Source organism: Schistocerca cancellata, chromosome 3, assembly GCF_023864275.1.
Source record: "Schistocerca cancellata isolate TAMUIC-IGC-003103 chromosome 3, iqSchCanc2.1, whole genome shotgun sequence".
In the NCBI taxonomy this organism is placed as follows: domain Eukaryota; kingdom Metazoa; phylum Arthropoda; class Insecta; order Orthoptera; family Acrididae; genus Schistocerca; species Schistocerca cancellata.
The window spans coordinates 9,642,006-9,667,803 of record NC_064628.1 but is presented as its reverse complement, the minus strand read 5'-3'; positions in this window follow the sequence as shown (position 1 = coordinate 9,667,803).

Below are 25,798 nucleotides of genomic sequence, written 5' to 3'. Positions count from 1 at the left end.
CGATATCGCTGCTCGCATTGGTCGAGATCCAATGATTGTTAGCAGAATATGGAATCGGTAGGTTCAGGAGAGTAATACGGAACGTCGTGCTGGATCCCAACGGCCTCGTATCACTAGCAGTCGAGATAACAGGCATCTTATCTGCATAGCTGTAAAGGATTGTGCAGCCACGTCTCGATCCGTCAGCTCGGAGACCGTGGCTGCGATTACCCTTGACGCTGCACCTCAGACAGGAGCGCCTGCGACGAACCTGGGTGCACGAATGGCACAACGTCATTTTTTCGCATGAATCCAGGTTCTGTTTACATCATCATGATGCTCGCATCCGTGTTTGGCGACATCGCGGTGAACGCACACTGGAAGCGTGTATTCGTCATCGCCATAAGGGCGTATCACCCGGCGTGATGGTATGGGGTGCCATTGGTTACACGTGTCGGTCACCTTTTGTTAGCGTTAACGATACTTTGAACAGTGGACGTTACATTTCAGATGTGTTACGACCCGTGGCTCTACCCTTTATTCGATCCCTGCGAAACCCTACATTTCAGCAGGATAATGCACGACCGCATGTTGGAGGTTCTGTACGGGCCTTTCTGGACACAGAAAATGTTCTACTGCTGCCCTGGGCAACACATTCTCCAAATCTCTCATCAACTGAAAACGTGTGGTCAATGGTGGCCGAGCAACTGGCTCGTCACAATACGCCAGTCACTACTCTTGATGAACTGTGGTATCGTGTTGAAGCTGCATGGGCAACTGTACCTGTACACGCCATCCAAGGTCTGTTTGACTCAATGGACAGGCGTATGAAGGCCATTATTACGGCCAGAGGTGGTTGTTCTGGGTACTGATTTCTCAGGATCTATGCATCCGATTGCGTGGAAATGTAATCACATGTCAGTTCTAGTATAAATTATTCGTCCAATGAATACCCGTTTATCATCAGCATTTCTTCTTGGTGTAACAATTTTAATGGCCAGTAGTGTAATTACCTCATCCTCCAAAGGACTTCAGTTTTCCTTCAACGTTCTGGAATCATAACCTCCAGATGAATATGTGAGACCTTGTATCTTACCTTTCTAGCATATTTATCCGACATCCATTTCTCTGAGACCTTCTCGGTTTTCCCATATTTTCTCATAAATTATAGTAAATGTTTAGTGGTGCTTGGGCGGGATCATTTCCGAAATCAGCAGTTATGCAGTCTTCTCCATTATCTTAATTTTCTTAGTTACCCCTCTCTATATCTGATTTTTGTGTCTGTGTGACGAACAAATAATTTAGATCCATCGACCGTCTTTAGAATTTTTATAGTTTACTGAATGCTTTATGTGTCTTAAAATTAAAACATCTTCATTTTCAAGAGCAACTGAACGAAAGATTGTTCAAAGATTTGGACCAAATAAACCGAACTTTTACCAAGCTTGCAGCTTTAAAGAGAATGCAAAGTTTTATAATTCACGGTTCTCTATCACAGATGAAGCTGTTGATGACCAAAATAAGGATCTCATTCTTTGTACTACCGAACGTATTCATTAAGTGAAGAGTGAAAAGAATCCATTCGTCGGGCCAGAAGGAAGATTTCGCGTGCTTTCGCTTAACTGTGTGTTTTGTTCTTTGTATATTTTTCCAATCAAAACGACAGTTTAAATGACGAGAATTACCTCCAAACATAGCTACATGAGTGTCGAATCAACCTTTGTGAAAACAATGTTCTTGCGATGTGTTACGAATTTTGTGTTTATGTAGTTAAGTCTCTACGGCGCTAATATCGTTTTAAATCGTTGATGAATATGGAACGCTGTTCTCGCTCATGTCCGTAACGACAGCGGTTACGTATTAAAATAATAAACGCTCATTTGCATACACCCACGTGAGTTGATGGTGTACAGTTACGAGGCTAGAAATAGCATTTGAAAATGGCACAATGCTGAAATCAACTGATCGTGTAATGTAAATGAGTGTGGTTGTAGTATAAGAGTGAAGGTGGAAAATGGAATTGTCTTTAAATAAATTTGTAGCTGTGGCACACGATGTGGGAGAAAATATATCGTAGCTAAGCTCTTCAGAAACTTTTGATTAGTCCGAATTCAGTATAAAGTCCGCTTCGTATTGAGATTCAGATTGTGCCTATGATGCAAGTTCTGAGGCAGACCATCGGGATGAGTTGGTACGTAGAAGAATATTATCTTACATCCGCTAGACATAGTTATCGGCTGATGGACGGAATTACAATAACGTAGTGTTCCGCTCAGTAAGCCACACGTCATATGAATTCTAGAGGGCTAGAGTGGAGCCAGGTAAAGGGGGGAGAGAATGGGACTGGGAATGCAGTATCATATAATGTAAACGACATTGAACACTGGCACACTCCTATAAATCGCTTGGAGACCAGTAAGAAACACGGAGTCATTTGGCAAGAAGCCGATACCTGTTACCATCCATCAGACAACAGTGAAAGGAATGCCCTGAGACGAGACAGTGCGCAGAGGTGCAGAGAAGGCATTATCCGTGCTCGTTTACATTGTCAGACGTGTGCAATGGCTGATTTCGTCCCATGAGGCGTCGCGCGAAGGAGTATCTTTAGCGCACAGCCCGATCTTCCGATTTGTTTAGGATACTCTTGAGCGGCTTCGTTCCTCTTGAAATGGAAAAGGAGGAAGTGCTTAGCGTCACCTCGGTGGCTACGTCATTGGAAACGAAACAAGAGCTGGGATTCGGCAGGTGTGGGACAGAAAATGGGCCTCGACATTTCCAACTCGTCATAAATGATTTAGAGAAACCAAGGGAAACCTAAATCTGGAAGGCTGGACAGGGGTTTGAAGACCCATCCCCCCCCCCCCCCCCCACCCACCCTCCCTGACGTGAGGACTATCCCTGCCTCCCCAGCCTTCCAGGAAGAGCTTTGCAGACAAAGAGAAGTTCGCTTTCAATGAAACTATGTAAATAATTAGAGCGGATCCGGCAGCACTTTGCGATTGATGAATATGTATGGGAACTAGATATACGTGATCATCTGGGGTATTCCTGGGCATTGTGTCAGGATGTACATTTCGGCTCCTCGTTGCGATTGCGTCTACTTTGAAGGTAAGGAACTTGAAATTATAATAAACCATAAAGAATATGAATGACAAAGACTCCTTTCTTATCGTTTTTAATTTTTTAACTGTGCATAATAAAATTATAAAACCTCAGAATAATTATACAACATTTTTCGTTCTTTGGAAACTGTGGTAAGAGGGTTTCTGATCTACCAGTTCGTGACAAGCGCAACGTAAAATTGACCATATGAAAAAACGCTAACCTTAAATAAATTCCAACGTTAATGATCGATGCAGAAGAAACGAATTAAAATTTGTGCTGCGAGCCGGGACTCGAAGCCGGCTCTTCTTGTTTGGTAGTCAGGAATGCCAACAATTACACCACCACAGCACAGTAGTCAATATTGCTGCACCAACCACCGAAATTGAGTGCCCTCCCCAACACAAACTTTAATTCATTTCTTCCGCTGATTTTCCCTTACAATGACACTACTGCCAGGGCTCTCTGACACTGGAATACACCCCAGCGTTGGACGTAATGGGAAAGTCCTGTACCATAGGTCACATATGGTTAGCAAGCAAGAAGACCCGGGTTCGAGTCCCGGCTGCAGCATTAATTTCGGTTCCATCTTCTTCTTCGATAATTATCGTAGATAATGGAGAGACTTAAATGTCTCAGGGAAACATTTAATTATAAAATTCCAGCTTATTTGAAAGTTTGAGATTGAGGCGTGATTATTATCATTAAAACGAAACCTTGCATGGAAATTCATATAATCTAAAGCGATTGGGTAAATCGATTGTGATCATTGGTACGTGTGGTATGAGACTTCCCGCGTGCTGGCTCTGTACGGAGACTAGCTTCAATGACAGAACTTCGCAGATCCAAAAACTGCAGGTGGGTAACATTTCAAAGTTTTGGACAATACATATAGCGTAATGCTACTTTAATCACAAGCTGATTTGATGTAAGCTCGTAATTACAACCTACTTAATATACAAATTTTCTGTGAAAACCGATTCTGAGGAAGAAAACAAGACAGCGCGTAGTTGTAACAGTATTATGATAAAAGGTAGTTGCTATAGTTGCTACTCGCAATATACCGGAGATGCTGAGTCGCAGATAGGCACAACAGAAGGTTTGTCAGAAAATGGGCTTTCGAGCAGCAAGGCCTTCGCTGGAGATCACACACACACACACACACACACACACACACACACACACACACACACACACACACACACACGTTAACGGAGATCACACACACATGACCGCAGTCTGTACATGCTGAGGCGTCAGCAGCCATACACTGCGTTCATGTTTGTGTGAGTTGTGTTTGCCAGTGTGTGTGTGTGTGTTTGTGTGTGTGTGTGTGTGTGTGTGATCTTAGACCTTGCTGGACGAAAGCTCATTTTCTGACAAACCTTCTGTTGTGCCTATCTGCATCTCCGCTATATGGTCAGTAGCAACTTTCCCACTGGTTGAGGTCATTACCCCCTGAGGGGTAAAACAAAATTTTCTGAGGGGCAAAAAACAAAAGAATTCGATTATGTAACGGCTACAAAACTAAGTGACACAATTTGGTTGAGGTTAAAGATTATGAAACGAATGTATGAACAATTTCTACTCACATAGTCCACTTTTTACACACAAACTTTTTACTTTGTGCCTTGCAAAAAAAAAAAAAAAGTGTGTGAAATCTTATGGGACTTAAATGCTAAGATCATCAGTCCCTAAGCTTACACACTACTTAACCTAAATTATCCTAGGGACAAACACACACATCCATGCCCGAGGGAGCACTCGAACCTCCGCCGGGACCAGCCGCACAGTCCATGACTGCAGCGCCTCAGACCGTTCGGCTAATAACGCGCGGCTGTGCGTCGCAGCTATGACAACATAATCGAGATGTATACATCACATATGCTTTAATATCTCATCAAAATGCCTTCTCTGAGTTGTAGTTAGTTACCTCAATGGATCACAAATCGTTTTATTATTCATTTGGCAATAGATAATCCATGTAATTGACAGTACAACACAACAGTAACTGAGTACTAGTTACCAAATTGATGCAGGGCCTTTACAGTATTATCATTAGTAGGAGTAGTTGCAGACATAAAGCATTGGCAGCTAAGATCTTCCAATTTCGACCAGTTCAGAAGTACGGAATCCAGCAGTGAAGTAATTTAGAAACAGTAAGTATAGCTCATATATTTTAATCGATTGCTTTTAAATAGCTGTGTGGTACAAGTTGCAGTAACATTGGTGTCCAAAATTAAAGCAACAAACCGCTACTTCCCCGTCCTGTGTCTAATTCACGATGTAATCATACAAAATGTCAACCAGGCGTCTGTGCGACCCTGTTCTGCACGGAACATGGCATTCTCGTCAACGGACGACCATGCCAACGATGACGTCAGGGCACCCATGAAACGAGGCAGTGTTTGCCGGGTAACCCCACATCCACAATCGCTGTGCACACAGTCGCAGACGGTGCAATGTCTCACAGAGAAGATGCCTACCAGGCCCTCTGCTGTGGAGGGCCTTAGGAAGAAAGGAAGCAGGACAGTCCCAAACTGATTTGGCTCGATAGCTTAATGTGAAAAGTTCTATTGTTTCTCGAATGTGGCCACAGTTTATAGAGACCGAAACTGTATGCCCAAGACCAGTCAGTGCCGACAACGTGTGACTTCAGAAGACAGGACCGTTATTTGGCTGTAAGGGCACGACATTACCACCTTAGTACTGCACGGCAACTGGCATGTGACTCGCAGCATCCACTGAACGTGTTGTACCGAGGCAAAAGGTGTGCAGAAGGCTTCGGAAGAGTACCCTTTATTGTCGAAGACCTGCTGTACGTCTGCCTCTGACGCTTCTTCACAGAATCTAAACTGATGTTGTCAACATGCCATCTGGACGGTCGAAGATGGGCCAATGTTGTACATACATAAGAGCCCCGATTTAGTCTGGAGAGTTATTTTTGGTGGACTGTCTTCTGGAGGGAACGTGGAACACGATTTCACGACACAAACATTGTGGAAAGAGAACGATATCGGAGAGGATCGCCAATGCTTTGGCAGGGATTATGTTTACCATTCGAATCCCCTTCATGGAATTGTACGGGTGAATCAGCAGAGTTGAACTGCTCGCAGGTATCGTGAAGAGATCTTGGGACGTCATCTGCTCTTGCTGCGAGGTGCTGTGGGTCCAGACTTCGTATCGATGGACGATAATGCTCGACCTCATGGCGCACGGGTGGTTGATGTTTCCTTTGAAGCGAAAGATGTTGCACGGTTGGCGTAACCTGTTCGCTCTCCCGATCTGAATCCCGTAGAGCACAGGGAGACGGGTTGCATCACGCCAGCACCCACCAACCACTCCCCTAGACTTGCGAGCATCTCTGCAGGAAAAAGGGGCGTTATTGCCTCAACATGAGGCTGATGACGTCATTCACAGCATGCCCCGTCGTCGACAAGGCTGTGTTGCTGCCCGAGGCTGTCACACCCGTACTGAGCACGTGAACCGGTTGTCGGAATGTGTGCGCAAATCCGTTAAGTTGGAAAAAACGAAGAACATTTTTGTCTACCTTTACGCATGTTGCAGTTGTTTACCTTCTGTATTCTTTTCATTGTTTCTACTTTCACCTGTTTATACTGTTCTGCGGCAAAATAAACGCAGCCTTGCAGAATTTCCGTTTGTTACTTTAATTTTGGCCACCAGTGTGGTTCGATGACAATGGACAATCTTGATCGGACATACGACTGTTAGCAGGATATTCTCATTTGAATGTAATTGATTGCTATTCTGCTGTTGCTACCATAGAGAAAAAACGCGTAATTCTCTTTTTTATTGTCATTTTTTCAATTGCAACTCTGAGCTACTGCAGTTGCAACTTTTAACCTGCAGTGAACACGGTATACAAGCACTTTAAAGGTAGCGCTGAGTTTGTTCTTCTGTTTAGTGACGAGAAGTCGCGAGTATTTATTTCACTACAATAGAAATTGGCAAGTTCTGTTAACGTAATTTTAGCAGGTGTGACGGTCTGATCCACATGATGACCTCTTTATTGCTGACGTGATATATCCAATGTTCACTTCAAACAACTCACCTGATGTTGCAAGGTGTTAAACAATGTGTACACTTATTGGATAGAAGACGTGTATGTTACGCAAAACACTGCTTTTACATATGATCCGCACAGCGCGTACACTCGTATTTACACTGTGATATTGAAACGTATCCTGATTATACAGGGAGAGTAAAAAAAAAATGTTCAAATGTGTGTGAATTCCTAAGGGACCAAACTGCTGAGGCATCGGCCCCTAGACTTACTCACTACTTAACTTAACTACTTACCTAACTTATGCTAAGAACAAGACACACACCCACGCCCAAGGGAGGACTCGAACCTCCGGAGGGAGGGGCTGCGCAATCCGTGACATGGCGCCTCTAACCGCGCGGCCAATCCGCGCGGCTGGGTGAATTAAAAAGGATTTTACAAGTTTGGAATGATATAGCAATAGGAGTTTCAGAACCAGTAGGTATGTCATATTGTAGCAAACACCCTCAACTTTGATTCACGTAGTGCGTCAGTATCCCATTTCAGCGTAGTGCACAGTCAAAATTTCTAGTTGCATTGGTGCGGCACGTGCAACCTAAGAAACCAGGTGTCTTGGAGTGTACCAAAGCGATGTTGCTCGGACATGGAGGAGATACAGAGAGACAGGAACTGTCGATGACATGCCTCGCTCAGTCCGCCCACGGGCTACTACTGCAGTGGATGACCGCTACGTACGGATTATGACTCAGAGGAACCCTGACAGCAACTCCACCATGTTGAATAATGCTTTTCGTGCAGCCACAGGACATCGTATTACGACTGAAACATTGTGCATGATGCGCTACTTCACTCCCGAAGTCCATGGCGCGATCCATCTTCGCAACCACGACGCCATGCAGTGCGGTACACATGGGTCCAACAACATTCAGAATGGACCGCTCAGGATTGGCATCACATTCTCTTCACCGATGAGTGTCGCATATGCCTGGAACCAGACAATTGTCGGAGACGTGTTTGGAGGCAACCTATTCAGGCTGAACCCCTTAGACTCACAGTCCAGCGAGGGCAGCAAGGTGGAGGTTTTGGGGCGGCATTATGCGAGGCCGACGTACGCCGCTGGTGGTCATGGAAGGCGCCGTAACGGCTGTACGATACGTGAATGCCATCCTCCTACCGATAGTGCAACCATATCGGCAGCGTATTGGCGAGGCATTCGTCTTCATGGACGACAATTCGCGTCCCCATCGTTCAAAACTTGTGAATGGCTTACTTCAGAATAAGGACATCGCTCCGTTAGAGTGGCCAGTATGTTCTCCACGCATGAACCCTATCGAACATGCCTGGGATGGATTGAAAAGGGATGTTTATGGACGACGTGATCCACCAACCACTCTGAGGGATCTACGTCGAATCGCCGTTGAGGAGTGGGACAATCTGGACCAACAGTGCCTTGATGAACTTGTGCATAGTACGCCGCGACGAATGCAGGCATGCATCAAAGCAAGGGGATGTATTACTGGGTATAAGAGGTACCGGTATGTACAGCAACCTGGACCACAACCGCTGAAGGTCTCGCAATGTGGTGGCAAACCATGCAATGTGTGGTTTTCATGAGAAGTAGAACGGGCGGTAATGATGTTTATGTTGAGCTCTATTCCAATTTTTTTTACAATTTCGGGAACTCTCGAAACCGAGGTGATGCAAAACTTTTTTTATGTGTGTATATCCGAACATTACAGGTTTCTTCTCGCTAATCATCCACAGTAAGTTACATTCTTCCAGATTTAGGGCAAGGTGCCATTCATCACACCAACTGGAAATTTTGTATAAGTCGTCTTGTGTGTTCCTCCAGTCACTCAACTTCGACACCTTACCGTACACCACGACATCGTAGGAAACAACCGCAGATTGGCTTAGTTTTATGGCTCTGAGCACTAAGCGACTTAACTTCTGAGGTCATCACTCGCCTAGAACTTAGAATTAAACCTAACTAACCTAAGGACATGACACACATCCATGCCCGAGGCAGGATTCGAACCTGCGACCGTAGCGGTCGCTCGGTTCCAGACTGTAGCGCCTAGAACCGCACGGCCACTCCGGCCGGCAACCGCAGATTGCTGCCCACCCCGTCCACCAAATCGTATATGTGTATAGAGAACAACAGCGGTCGTATCACACTTCCACGACACACCGCTAACGGTACCTGTGTCCCCGGTGAACACTCGCCGTCGAGGACGACATACTAGGCTCTATTACTTAAGAAGTCTTCGAGCTATTCAGATATCTGTGAACTTATTGTATATGATTGTATCTTCATTAACAGGTGGCAATGGGGCACCATGTCAAATGCTTTCCAAAAATCTAGAATTATGGAATCTGCACCTCGATCGGGCAGTTCGGGCCGTAGATTCTCAACCGAGAAATCTACCGCAGCCGACCACAACACTGGAGTCAGCATCTCTCCTTATCTTAGTCAGTACTTTTCAGAATATTATTGACTCTCTTCCTGCAGTTCTCGAAGTAGTCTGCACCGCAAAAAGTGGTTATTCAGGCTTTTGACAGGTGGTCACATTAATGTCACTGGGCAGTGTACTTGATGGTCGCTTGAAAGAATTTCAGTAAGCGCACTGGATTGAGATACCTGTGCTAGGTTATTGTCTACTTTGTTAAAAGATATTATAGAGTTATAACAACAACAAAGTGCCACGAGATTCGAATAGAACTACAATTTTCATGAATCGTGGATGGCGTTTGATACTTTCGAATTACTGGCCAATCAATATTCTTCTGGTACACGACCGTAAGATTCAGTACGCCATTTGGATTACTCTCGAAAATATCCTCAGACGGGGGGGAGGGGGATGGGTAGCCGTGCGGTCAAGACGTCTTGTCACTGTTCACAAGGCTCCCCTCGTCGGAAGTTCAAGTCCTCCCTCGGGCATGGGTGTTTGTATTGTCCACAGCGTAAGTTAGTTTAACTTAGATTAAGTAGTATGTAAGCCTAGGGACCGATGACCTCAGTAGTTTGGTCCCATAGACCTCACCACACATTTCCAATTTTTCCTCAGACGGGGTTTATGCGACAGACCACATTTGAAGACTCAACATTAATGACGGCCCCGTTGTTGCACACCCGAGAAACAAGCCACTGTAACAATCATTGTTGAGCCCAGAGATAATTAGCCGCACGTTGTCGCACCTCACAAGGATATTCGTTCTCGTATCAGTCAAGATCGAGCAATGGCGACTGTACAGACCTGATTACGCTGACCACAACATGATAACACTATGAGAACTTGTCGCTAATAACGGTAGTCATGTTGCAGCTTCTTTGTGGTTGTGTCTTATCTTTTCCAAGTACCTAGAAACCGTGGGACACCTCCTGCACAAAATGTATCAAGCATGGAAGTTCTAATATAAGTGGAACTCGTTTTTCAGGCCATATCAGGTGAGCTGTGCGCTGGGTAAATTTCATAACACGGCTTAACTTATCTCTTTTTTATATCTCCACGATATATTTAAAACAGTCCACCTCGCTGCATTTCCACAAAATTCCTGCTGACACAGTGCGCGCAAAACGACGTGGGCGCTGGATGCGCAGTCGGCTGGGGAATTGTAGGGAGAGCGGCATTGGTGGGGGGTCGCTCAGGGCGCTGTAGGGGAAATGCCGAGGGCTGGAGGGTAAGTGCGGTTCCGAACTGAAGCCTACAAGCATATTTTATGTAAATGTTAAATGTCGTCCCTCCACGCCCATCACTTGCAAGGTGACTAATCAAGAAGATATACTGTCACCTCTGCTTTCGTTAGTATCTAAAAAGAATTCCGCCGAAATTATTTTCTCCTGCTGTTTTAACCATTTGTAGCTTTCAGAAAAGCGCCATGAGGGACGAATTTTGTAGTATAATAAATATGTAATGTACTGAATCGACTGTAAGAAAACTAAGTGGCAAAGACGTTATCTGAGAGACTCTATGATAATTATATCGTTGACTCGGAATATTACTCTCTCTGTGGTTTACTCGTAACTGAGGTTAACTAGAGTTTTCTGTTCCCTTCTTTTGATGTTATGTGGAGAATTGTACAAGAGACACAATAAACCGTTATTATTTCATGAGAACAAAGGTGAGCGTCACGACCTTTATTAGTATTTTTGGAAGTATTGAAATAGCACAATTGTTTCAGATTGAATGCGACGTGTACGGGAAGAGACGTGGACGACAGCACTCGAACCTGCAATCTCGTGTATGAATAGTTGCTAAAAATATCCAGCCGTCTCTCCCAAGACTCTTAATACGCGCAACAAACAGTAATTCTTTTGACAACACTATCAGAGACAATTTTATCGCGTTGTTACGACCTTTTACTGCCAGCATAATACATCGACAACAGACAAACAAAAAATAGACAAACACATAAAAAAATCTACCACAATTCGGAGAAAGACCTACTCATTTCTCTGGTCGCCATGTCAAAATTTGCTTCTTTTGCCAAAACGCAGCGGAGTTTACACTCTCTCACCTCACTAACACGATGTGGAGACAGCTACGAGAGAATTCTGAATCCTCGGCGAGTGGCCGCGTGGTTTGAGGCGCCATGTCACAGATTGCGTGGCCGCTTCCACCGGAGGTTCGAGTCCTCCCTCGGGCATGGGTGTGTGTGTGTTGTTTTTAGCATAAGGTGTAAGTAGGCTGTTTAGGTTCTTATATTGGTAAAGCCGCCGCCACGTAGCGCTCTCTGTATGAAAATCACTGGATGTGCTGTGTGCAGTCTGTGGCTAGTTTGCATTGTTGTCTGCCATTGTAGTGTTGGGCAGCTGGACGTGTAAACAGCGCGTAGCGTTGCGCAGTTGGAGGTGAGCCGCCAGCAGTTGTTGATGTGAGGAGAGAGATGGCGGAGTTTTGAAATTTGCAATACTGGATATCATGAACCGCTACATACATTATGACTTTTGAACACTATTGAGGTAAATGCATTGTCTGTTCTCTATTAAAATCTTTCATTTGCTAACTATGCCTATCAGTAGTTAGTGCCTTCCGTAGTTTGAATCTTTTATTTAGCTGGCAGTAGTGGCGCTCGCTGTATTGCAGTAATTCGAGTAACGAAGATTTTTGTGAGGTAAGTGATTTGTGAAACGTATAGGTTAATGTTAGTCAGGGCCATTCTTTTGTAGGGATTTTTGAAAGTCAGATTGCGTTGCGCTAAAAATATTGTGTGTCAGTTTAAGCACAGTCATTTATAATTGTTCTAAGGGGGCGTTTCATAAAGGTAGTTCAAGTAGTGTGTAAGTCTAGGGACCGGTGACCTCAGCGGTTTGGTCCCTTAGGAATTCACACACATTTGAACACAGTTTTTTGAGAATTCTGAAGGAATGGTTTATTGAGAAAATGAGGAAAGATAAAGTCAATAGCTTATGGAAAAGCACATCCTCATTATATAAAAACGTGTGATGTCTTCACATATGTTGCTCCAAAACGCATAGCATTTCTTGTTTCACCAGCTATCGATGGCCCTTAAAAATTGCATCCTTACATCGAAACAGTCTATAGTTATTGGTATAACACGGTAGATAATGAAGTTTTACATGAGGAACATATGGCGAAATACTCTCCTCTTTAGATTATGCTTATCCATTACGGATATTTTAGAACCGTGATTGTATATTAACGTAAATAAGTTATACACAACTGCAACCAGTCACTTTTTTCAATAATAATGCTTTATTACATTAACCGGTTTTCGAACCCTTTCAGGTTCATCTTCAGATGATTTCGGGAGGATCCGGGAAGTTACATCATTACTGGTAGTAGCATAATGCAGGGTGCTGGTTCTATGGCAGAAAGATGGGTCACACTTTAATGTATCGTCATGACTATAGCTTATCTGTCGATATGGATGTAAATTTAGTTTGTACTTACTATGACAGTATAGCCGGCTTCTTTCGTATCTGTCTGCCTCCATTTTGGTGTCCTGAACACTTTCACACGAACTATATTAGTTCTGAACACTTTCACAAGAAACTATATTAGTTCACACTTGTGTGAACTAATATAGTTCGTGTGAAAGTGTTCAGGACACCAAAATGGAGGCAGACGGATACGAAAGAAGCCGCCGATACTGTCACAGTAAGTAAAAACTAAATTTACATCCATATCGACATAAAAGCTATAGTCATGACGATACATTAAAGTGTGACCCATCTTTCTGCCATAGAACCAGCACCCTGCATTATGCTACTACCAGTAATGACGTAACTTCCCGGATCCTCCCGAAACCATCTGAATATGAACCTGAAAGGGTTCGAAAACCGGTTAATGTAATAAAGCATTATTATTGAAAAAGTGACTGGTTGCAGTTGTGTATAACTTATTTACATTACTCTCCTCTTTGCATGATATCTTTTGCCAAAATCTCACTTCGATATCTGAAACCGTTTGTGAAATATGAGGAATGTTGTGGATATTTTAGTCTAGCTTTATCGCAGGCGCGCCACAGTCGCAAATGAGTGTGCTACATCAGATCAACTTTTTCGAGATTGGTGACAGGTAGATACCTCTACCCAAGTCGAAAGAAAAATTCAATATTATAGCTAAATTTAATACGCAACAACATATTGCGTAATATGCAACAAACGCAAAATCATAGCGACCTCTATTTTTCATTGCACACTTTCCGGATTTTGGGGCAGTGTCTTACTTTCATGTAAATATCACAGCTATGACCATTAACGAAATAATGGGCACATCATCATGACCCTGACATGTAACACTATAAGTAAAGCAAAAATGACATTTTTTTTTACCGAATAGTTTCTGTCAAATCGTTTGAGAAAGTTTGCAGGGTGCGCGCGTCGATTCTGTCATCGCTGACTGGCCGAAATGCGGAAAACATTTAACGGCGTCCCGTTCCGAACAAACGAATGAACTCGCCCAGCGCTTTGGCCGAAAATTGATCACTGCGCCAGCTATATCGGCAATTTTTCCTAGGGTTGTAGAATTCAGTTAATTTAATTACACCCCGTTCACGTTTCTTCATTTAGAGATGCTGGGATGAGACGATCTAAGCTAACGATGCTAAAGCTCGTATTCACATTTCTGCGTCCAGTGTATGGTACCATTTCTCTGCGCCTGCGGGGATTGCGAAACAAAAGAGTCACTCTTTGTTGTGCCACAAACGTATATCGTGTCGACTCGTCCACGGCGAAATTTTCCCGCGAGGCGAGGTTTGCGCCGTTCCGGCCGCAGCTGCTGCTATCGCGGCCCGCGCAGCGAGGACGTGCTGCAGGGCGGAATACGCGCCGTGCTGGCCTTATCGGCGCGTGCTGCTTGCAGACGCTAACTCGCCGGCTGAATGTGCTCCGTCAACAAAACACCGCGTTCCTTCGTTGCCGTGCTGTGACACAACGAGTGGTACGTTCACTCCTCTGTGCCCTGTCCCCCGCGCTCTCTCGTGTTTTCATTTCACGTAGGCGTTCTCATGTGACACGTGCCTTGGAAGCATAAGCCCTTAATAACGACACTGCAAATTTACGATTCGATGGTTTCGTGGCAATCGCAAACGATTTTTACGTAACTGCAATACATGTGACAGGAATATTTACTCCCAATAAACTGAATTATAGTCCAATTTAACTTACAAGGGGAAGGCCTCAGACACGGCCAACCGATTCGGCTCAAATTCGGCAGGTCGCTTGTGTACAACCTAAAACGAAAGACTCTTAAGATATTTTGGGTCAACACCCCCGAAATTTTGAGAAAATCACCCCTGAATGTTATGACGAGCGATAGACTCAAAATTGGAGGGATCGATAGATAATTGTAAATAGAGCATTTTTCATCATCAGGTATGGGGTCCGCAAACGCAAACTTTTCCATAAATCGAGGAAAGAAACTTTTACAACTGCCGCTTCTGTACCCGCATTGGTAAACGCTTTTTGCCGACAGCGCCGATAGCGCAACGGCCAAGGTAGGGCCGGTACGGTAGCTCAGTGTGTTCGGTCAGAGAGCTGGTTGGCTTCTGTAATAAAAAAAAAAAAAAAAAAAAAAAACTGAATGGAAGGATCAACAAACAAACTTGAACGGATGTCATGTGACTTCCGCAACGACCAAATCAAACGATTCCACAACCGCAATACCAGATCGGATACGTCTAGCATCTTGGCTGTACCTTTACATAACACAAAATCTTTCTCCGTGTCATTCTCCATCTCAGCCATACGACTATGGAACGCGCTCCCCTGTGATCTGCGTCTTATCCAGAACCGCTCAACATTCAAGAGGGAACTAAGGACTTACATATTAGGGACGGTATAGCCACCATTGTTGTGCCCCTCTCATCTATTTCTTTCTCCTCTCCATCATAGCTTCGAATTTTACCATTCTATTTCTCTTCTTCCAACCTATCTACCTCTTCTATATCTCTTTCACCCCATTCTATCGTCTTATGTCTCTGCTTGATGAGAATAACTCACAAGCTGCAAGAATATAACGAGAAAATTCCCAACTAGCAATAGGACTGACATTCATAAAAGAAAAAAATATGTTTACTTTCATATACGTAGACATTACTATTATTATTATTCTTGATTGTTATAATTATTTTTTGATTGTTATAATTATCATTGTACTACTTTTATAATCTCTATTTTTTTCTGTAACATTAATAATGTATAACATGTTATATGTCCTTAATGTTCTGTAGAAACTGAAATTTGTTGAATCTGAGTATGCCTGGTTAGGTGTAAGAGAGGGCCTGAAGGCCCTAATCTTGCCAGGTAAAATAAATGCATAAATAAATAAATAAATAAATAAATAAACGATCAAGAACGAACAAAATGAAAAAAAAGAAAAAGAAAAAAACCTAACTGTCTGGGAATCGGAATTCCCGGGTTCGAATGTCGAAGAAACCTAATGGATGTTATTCTTTTCGTTTGTATTTTTTCCATATCTCAATGGATAGGAATATGAGGGTTATTTGCCCACCTTATTGATTTACTCACCTTATTAACCCTCCTACCCCTATCAATTGAGACATGGGAAAAATACAAACGAAAAGAAGAACATCCGCCAAGTTTCTTCGAGATTCGAACCCGGGTTCTCCGTTTCCCAGCCAGTTACCTTGGCCGTTGCGCTATCGGTGCTGTCGGCGAAAGTCGTTTAGCATGTGGATACAGAAGCGTAGGTTGTAAAAGTTTCTTACCTCGATTTCTGGAAAAGTATGCGTTTTCGGACCCCATACCTGATGATAAAAAATGCTTTATTTACAATTATCTATCGATCGCGCCAATTTTGAGTCGATTGCTCGTCATAACATTTAGGGCTGATTTTCTGAAAAAAGCTGGGGTGTTGACTCAAAATATCTTAGATTCCTTCGTTTTAGGTTGTACACAAGCGACCTGCCAAATTTGAGCCGAATCGGTTGGCCGTGTCTGAGGCCTTCCCCTTGTTAGTAGGCATCTGACAGGACTGCTCTCTCCAGGAACGCACCAACGCGAGCCGTGTAGACCACTGGCCCTGTCTCTCCCCACTGTGTTGCCACTTCCGTTGCCCAAAACAACCAGTTCTCAAGTAGGAAACTTTTCTGAACTGGAAACTTTCATCTATTTCGAGAAAAAAAACTATATCTGGGCCCTAAGTTAAGTGAAAAAAATTTTGACATTGTTACAGACATAGAGTTCTATACCCTATGCGAATTTCAAAATTTTGACGTGATTTTTGTAGTCGACAGAGATTTAAATCATAGTTGTTATGACTAAAATTATAAATAAATTAAAAAAAAATCTGTAGAATGTTTAGTGAAATGACTTGTCCAGAATTAAAAAAATAAAATACATTACAGAAACATTTGAAGCAACTTTGAATGATGCTCGAAAGCACATACAGAAAATGGGAGGGCACTGCAAATGTTCCTCTAATCTATTGCATTTCCTACTTTTAGGCAAATCATTCAATAAAACAACGACTGCGTGCTTAAATTTAGTTTCAAGTTTAGTTCATAAAACGTGGAATATAATGTATTTAAATATTCATAGATATTCTGTTATTATTAATAGAACATAGCTCAAGAGAAAGCAGAGGAGTTTCAATTTATACTGTAATTTCAAATGGCTCTGAGCACTATGGGACTCAACTTCTGAGGTTATTAGTCCCCAATAACTTAGAACTAGTTAAACCTAACTAACCTAAGGACATCACACACATCCATGCCCGAGGCAGGATTCGAACCTGCGACCGTACCGGTCTCGCGGTTCGAGACTGCAGCGCCTAGAACCGCACGGCCACTTCGGCCGGCATACTGTAATTTCAAATTTATTTTATTTTTCAATATGAAATAAATAACTTCATAATTTCAACATCATTGTAACAATTTATGTGCTGCATGGCTAGGCTTTGAAGGAACGAAGTTCTTGACTTTTCATTTCATAACTAGCGGCAGCTGCTCGTGAAATATGTCAATTTTTTCTCAAATCACTAATTAAATTTTTATTAATGACCCTGATTATTTAAAAAAATCTTTTTTGTGCAAAACTAGACAAGCTGGTCAGTTTGATAGTCCATTTATCCATCTACGATTCCTCATTTCGCTATCAAAATTCGAAAAAAATATGATAAGTAAATACTAGGCAGTCTTGTTTTCATTCCGCTAAAAAATATGACCAAAAATACGCCTTTTACTGAAGCTTATACGTGGCAAACATTATGAGGTGCCCCACCTTGGAAATATGTGCTACCGAGGGAGGTATTGTGGTAATCGATGAATAAAAAAGCGTATAAGTGATTTAATAGTTTTTGAAAACTGTGTATCAAAAGAATCATCCGATTTGGCAATTCTATATTTCTGAAAATTATAAACGTATACAATGCATTTTGTTTTTCGATAAACGGGAAACTCAAAAAGTTTTTTTTTCATACGTTTTCATAGGTGTTCGATGTGCCACCCTTGAGATGCACGGCATATCTCAATGCGGTATTCAGATTGTTCCCACACTGAAGCGAGCATGTCTTGAGTCACAGCTTCCACAGCTGCTGTTATGCGATGTCTCAGTTCATTCATTGTTGTTGGTAAAAGAGCCACATTTACAGAGTCTTTTACAAACCCCCCACAAGAAATAATCACATACAGTCTGGTCCGATGACCTTGGAGGCCAGTAATGTAGGGCTGAATCATTTGGTCCAGCGCCACCGATCCATCGCTCACTAATCCTTTGATTTAAAAATTCCCGCACTTCCATACGCCAGTGTGGTGTGCCCCATCATGTTGGTAAATGAAGTCTTTAGAATCAGTCTCCAACTGTGGGAAAAGAAAGTTCTCAAGCATATCGAGATATGTGCTTCCTGTAACAGTGTTCTCAGCAAAGAAAAATGGCCCATACACCTTTTCCCGTGAAACCCCACAAAACACATTAAATTTTGGAGAGTCTCTCTCTTGTTGTACAACTTCGTATGGTTGTTATTTGCTCCATATTCTCGCATTTAAATGGATTGTTGCCTCGTCACTACACACTAAGCGCTGAAGAAATCTGTTATCCTCTAACTTGTCATGAACGAAATTACATAACTCCACACGTTGTTGTTTGTCACCTTCACGAACGGCTTGCAGTATCTGAATTTTGTATGGCTTCACGCCAGACGGACATCGGGTGCATGTCGAGCTGCACGGCGAACGGATTTCTGCGGACTCCTTGTGAAACCATGGCGGATGCGTTCGACGTCTGTGTCAGACAGTCGGCGATGGTCCGGCGATTTGCCTTTACGCAAACAACCTGTTTCTCGGAATTGTCCGTGCCGTCGTCTAATGCTCTGTGCTGTCGGAGGATCCAGTACCCAGTACGAAAGTAGCACTGAACGGTTATTACTGACACGCACTGTGCAAAACGTAGAACACAAAGCTCTTCCTGTTGTCCCGACACCATTTTCACTAGAACTGAAGTGGGCGCACACTGCTGCTACCTAGCGGGAACCTTGTGAAACTCGAGAGTTTGCTCTTTCCCACAGCACGCTCTTCACGTACATATCTCGAATAACATAATAGTTATCATTTTTAAAAATCGGTTTATTCTTATTGATACACCCTGCATAACGTGGTAAGTTTTATCTGTTTACCAGACAGTAAAATTAACATACATTTTGAAATGTCCCCTTTGAAAAATTATAAATGACTGTGCTGGTAAACTTCTACGTTACTTGATATTCAAACAGCTGAGCAAAACTGAACGTACTCAGATATTTCTCTCTTTACTTATTCTGATCAACACTAAACCGACACACAATATTTTTAGCGCAACGCAATCTGATTTCAATAATCCCTACAAAAGAATGTCCCTGACTAGCAATAACCTATACCTTTCATGAATCACTTACCTCACAAAAATCTTCGTTACTCGAACTACTGCAATACAGCGAGCGCCACTACTGCCAGCTAAATAAAATATTCAAACTACTGAAGGCACTAACTACTGATAGGCATACTGAACAAATGAAAGATTTTGATACAGAACAAACAATGTATTTACCTTAATAGTGTTCAAAAGTCATTATATATATATATATATACCCACAGACTGTACAGCACAATCAGTGATTTTCATACGAGCGCTACATGGCGTTACCAAAATAAAAACCTAAACAGCCTACTTACAATTTGACCCAATTAAAAAGAAGGCAGGAGGACGACGGTTCAATCCCGCGTCCGGCCATCGTGATTTAGGTTTTCCGTGATTTCCATATATATATATCAGTTCATGACATCCAGTCTTTCAAATTTACTGTCTCTGATGGACACAAGTCCAGATCATCCGCTCTCAAAACTCTGCCATCTCTCTCCCCACATCCACCACTGCTGGCGGCTCACCTCCAAATGTGCAACGCTACGCGCTGTTCACATCCAACTGCCCAACTCTACAATAACGAATATTCCAACAATGCCAACCACCCACAGACTGCCCACAGCACAATCAGTGAGTTTCATACAGAGCGCTACATGGCGTTACCAACATAAAAATCTAAACAGGTTACTTACAATTTGACCCAATTAAAAAGAAGGCGGGAGGACGACGGTTCAATCCCGCGTCCGGCCATCCTGATTTAGGTTTTCCGTGATTTCCCTAAATAGCTCCAGGCAAATGTCGGGATGGTTCCTTTGAAAGGGCACGGCCGACTTCCTTCCTCGTCCTTCCCTAATCCGATGAGACCGATGACCTCACAGTTTGGTCTGTTCCCCCAAACAACCCAACCCTAAAAAGAAGGAAAGTATTTCAACGAGTTAGAGGCACTGTACCATAAGTGAATTTCTGATCTTTTTAAGTGACGTCTGTAGTAGACCGACAGTCTAAAAATGTTCTCTATCGCAGCAGAGAGCGTGGCTTTGTTTCGGATACATATCGCCACAACTTATGAGCCTAAATATCGGTTACCTCTCCCCGCACTGTGGCGGTTGCCTCCTGTTTCCCCTACTGGTTCTAGCAGTAGTGGACACCAAAAGATCCTGAGGAAGATCCCAGCAGAGGGGTCGAAACGTCGAACATTTTAGAAGAAACAAGACGCGGCCTAATAACCCAGAAGATTTTAACTTCAGATTTTTTAATTACTTACCCATACTTTTCCCTCCTCGAACAGCCGGATGAAAAGAAGTGACTTTAGCTACGCAGTCGATAAAAGTTTTACAACCATAAATGATAATCGAAAAGCTCGCATCCTTTGGTATGACCAGGTACTAAATATCCTAGTTCTGACGTCTTTAACGAGATATTAAAAATGTCCATCACCCATTGTGTACAGACATCGTAAATCCCTAAGCAGAACCAACAGCAACTCGTGTGGAATATTATAAGCAGTCCTGTTGTACTGCGGCTGACACAGCTGAATTAACTCCACATTCTTTAGCGGCAACTTCGTGCTGAGTTGCAGGGCACAAACACAATAGCGGTACGAGTAATTCATGGGTGCAGCCGCGTGCGTAGTCGAGCGGCAGCGACTCGACGTTAAACAGACCGCTCCTCAGGGTAATAACCGGCAAGATTAATGTCCGAACATTAACTTCGCGTTTGCAGCAGATACCCGTTGTGAAGACGTAAGCTGCCTTACTGTCGACTTCTTACGCTGAAGAGAAAATCACGTAAGAAGAGGATCATAACGAAGCATGTCCTTTAACGATTTATTGCTTGTTTCAAAGTCGTGACGATCGTTCTGAAATATAGATCCAGAGAACTTTCGTTGATCATCACATTGAAATATCTTAATATAGTCCAGAAATGCAAAGTGATAAGGATAATTCTGAAATTAACGTGTTTCGGAATACGTATTTGAATTCTGACGTTTCGTAATATAAACATTCCTATAGAATTTTCGAACATTTGTTACCAGAAAATCGTTCGAAAAAAATCGTCTATGCCCGCACAGCAGTTAGGAGGCGAAATTTATCTGTAAAAATTTGGAATGTATTTGGGGAAATACGCATCGCACTGCATTGTGTAGAGGTCTGACGCTGCAGTTTTCTCGGCAAGATCTGCGCTCTACGCCAGAGCCATGTATTTCAAGCTAAATTTTGCGACTAGACCGATTACAACTACTTGATCCTCATCGAGACCAATGTAACATCCACGAGATAAATTTTATCTACAGTGCGACGAGAGGAAATTATGTCTCTAACAGTTATAAACATTATCTATACGACATATGGAAGAACAGTGAAATAAAACGATGGTAAATATTAATTATTTATATAATATTTTATGATGTAATTGGACGTATCGATGTGTATCACACAAAGACAATGATAATTGTAAATTACGTTTATGCTCTGCGTTGGTCTTCCTTTGTTTTTACATTTTTTTGGTTGCCTTTTGTAGGTTTCGCACGCGAGACGCATATCAAACTGAAGACTGTTAAGAAATTGTAACTATTTGTTACTTATTACTTGAGAATAGAGTTCATTATTATTATAAATAAGAGTGAATAATTATTTGTAACTTTATTACTCTCTCAATAAGCATTATCTGTGTAAATTATTTCTTTCCGCTGCAAGGAGCACAGCCATTCATGATAGCGATTTGTATCGCATTTTTATCAGTGTTTCTTACGAAAGTAGCAAAGGTTTGCTCGATGAAAATTAGTCTAAATAGTGCACAATATAAAAGCAAAGTTTAATAAGCGTTAATTCAGCCGGCCAGTGTGGCCGTGCGGTTCTAGGCGCTTCAGTCTAAAACCGCGTGACCGCTACGGTCGCAGGTTCGAATCCTGCCCCGGGCATGGATGTGTGTGATGTCCTTAGGTTACTTAGGTTTAAGTAGTTCTAAGTTCTAGGGGACTGATGACCACAGATGTTAAGTCCCATAGTGCTCAGAGCCATTTGAACCATTTTTTTGAACCATTAATTCAAATACTTATGCTGTTAAAAGGAAATTTGCTATAACAATAGAAAGTCTCCGTCAATTGTCTGCCGCCATCTTACCAATTATCTCAGCAGAAAATTCAAATTACGCAACTCTGCAGACATAAATGCCGAAGGTAATAAAAATGTGTAAAAATAAATGTGCACCGGTGGTCTCGAACTCATGTTAATGAAAATAATTCGAATCAGATTGGTTTTTTTAGAAACAGTGCTCATAGCACGATCCGTATAACAAACTTTTCTTGCTGATGTATGGAGCCGAAATTAATTAGGCACTAGTAGCGAAGGATATTGTTTCGGGTAATATACGTCACGGTTGTGCGCGGCTGATATTCGGTGGTTTTAATGATCAGTTTGCTGAAGATAACTGTTTCCATCATAATCAATAGTTCTATAGAACCTGTTGTATGAACTGTGATTTAGTGACACTTACACAACTTACAGCCAACACATTAACACAACGTTAACTTGGAGTTCTTTAGCAACCTGACCAAATCTTTAGCCGGGAGAAAAAAAATTATTTTTTAATTACTCACTGTAATGGAATAATATTATCATTTTCATTTACAAATTAGTTAAATACCAGACCACTGAATAACACAGCGAACGCCACACCAAACAGTTACAACGTTATGGGGAATTCCATAATTGATAAAGACTGTGAAATGAATAGTCATTTGAGATCAATTTATTGCTGCCCAGCCATCAGAAAGCGAGTACACATCCTTAAACCTTAAATCTGTATATGGATCGTTTGCAAGTTTAGTGGTTTAGTTGTGCACTGTTTCCATAACCCCTGTACAACCGTAGCGGTCACGCGGTTTTAGACTGAAGCGCCTAGAACCGCACGGCCACACTGGCCGGCTGAATTTACGCTTATTAAACTTTGCTTTTATATTGTGCACTATTTAGACTAATTTTCATCAAGCAAACCTTTTCTACTTTCGTAAGAAACACTGATAAAAATGCGATACAAATCGCTATCATGAATGGCTGTGCTCCTTGCAGCGGAAAGAAATAATTAACACAGATAATGCTTATTGAGAGAGGAATTAAAGTTACAAATAATTATTCACTCTTATTTATAATAATAATGATCTCTATTCTCAAGTAATAATTAACAAATAATTACAATTTCTTAACAGTCTTCAGTTTGATATGCGTCTCGCGTGCGCAACCTACAAAAGCCAACCAAAAAAATGTAAAAACAAAGGAAGACCAACGCAGAGCATAAAAGTAATTTACAATTATCATTGTCTTTGTGTGATACACATCGATACGTCCAATTACATCATAAAATATTATATAAATAATTAATATTTACCATCGTTTTATTTCACTGTTCTTCCATATGTCGTATAGATAATGTTTATAACTGTTAGAGACATAATTTCCTCTCGTCGCACTGTAGCTAAAATTTATCTCGTGGATGTTACATTGGTCTCGATGTGAATCAAGTAGTTGTAATCGGTCTAGTCGCAAAATTTAGCTTGAAATATATGGCTCTGGCGTAGAGCGCAGATCTTGCCGAGAAAACTGCAGCGTCAGACCTCTACACAATGCAGTGCGATACGTATTTCCCCAAATATATTCCAAATTTTTACAGATAAATTTCGCCTCCTAACTGCTGTGCGGGCATAGACGAATTTTTGCCAACGATTTTCTGGTAACAAATGTTCGAAAATTCTATAGGAATGGTTTTATTACGAAATGTCAGAATTCAAATACGTATTCCGAAACACGTTAATAAGCACCGATTATTCATATGGTCTACCTAATGGACACCCAGTGAATGGTTTACAAAATCACATACAGAGATGAACTGATTATTAAATAGAGGAGATAAGAAATGAATGATCCTTCAGGATAATGATTTACCATAACCAGACAATTCATTATTAATTTATTCAGCTGAAACAAAAGTTATTTTCAAATTGTGGCCTTAGACAGTCAATATTTAATCACAGAGAACCAATATAACAGGAAATAAATGACAGCTGAGCAAGCAGACCAGTTGCAGGTAATAACGAATGTAAGCAAAGGCATCGCACAGTACACCAGTTCACTCAAGCTGAATAAAATTCCTAAAGTTCAATAATTTCCTTCAAGATTATATGCAGTAACCAGTTCACAATAGCAAAGTCCATTCAAATGAATGCTACATTGGCAGTCACCGTTCAGATGTTTCCTAGTTCCACACCGTTACACTGAAAATTATTAATTGTAAGTCCCGGATAGGAGCACATCAAGATATTCTTATCACAAAACTATCACTTAAACACACGCCGCTAAAACCTTACCAAATTACCAGATGCAAACGCTAAACGACCTTGAACAATGCTCTGCCTACCTATTTGAAACTTCTATCACTGACTATTGCAGTAGTTTGAGTATATTGGAAATAGACCACCATTACATTGAGTTCAAATTTTAAAATTTTACATAATTCAAATATATGTAAAATATACGTGTTTAGACATAGTGCAGACATATATTACTTCATTAAATGTTAAAAATTGTAGACTAATCAACTGTGATTTATATCTTATACATTGCAAAACGTAACGATAACCATTACGCAACACGTAACTTTGTTCAGTTTGACACTGCTGTACTGCGCAATTCAAACATTCATCTTACGCCTGTGAAAATTCTTTGATCGTAGATCTTTGTGAACGACTTTGTCAAACTTCCAAAGTACCAAAGGAGCCGTTACACTGCCGCCAAATTTTTTGTCACAGTTGTACGATTTTCCGCCACAGTTGACGGAAGCAGAACAGTTAGCTGTGTGTGTGCAGCAACCTTTCATGTAATATTCAATGTTAGTGACAAGTACATTTCTTCAAAAGAAGAGAAACGGAAATGGATAATACGAAGAAAGGTTCAAATGGCTCTAAGCACTATGGGACTTAACAACTGAGGTCATCAGTCCCCTAGAACTCAGAACTACTTAAACCTAACTAACCTAAGGACATCACACACATCCATGCCCGAGGCAGGATTCGAACCTGCGACCGTAGCAGCAGCGCGGTTCCGGACTGAAGCGCCTGGAACCTCTCGGCCACAGCGGCCGTCTTATAGTCAGAAGAGAAACTCGAAGTGTTGACCAGAATTTGCTTTGAGAGCTACATTATGATGACGTACGAATTTAGGAGAATCATTTGAGAATGGACATGCAAACATTTCAATTTGTAATTGCTTACCCAGAAGAAGTTCGGGCAAGAATACCATCACAACGACCGGGAGAGCAGTGTGCTGACCCCACGCCCCCCCTATCCGCATTCTCCACTGAGGATGACACGGCGGTCG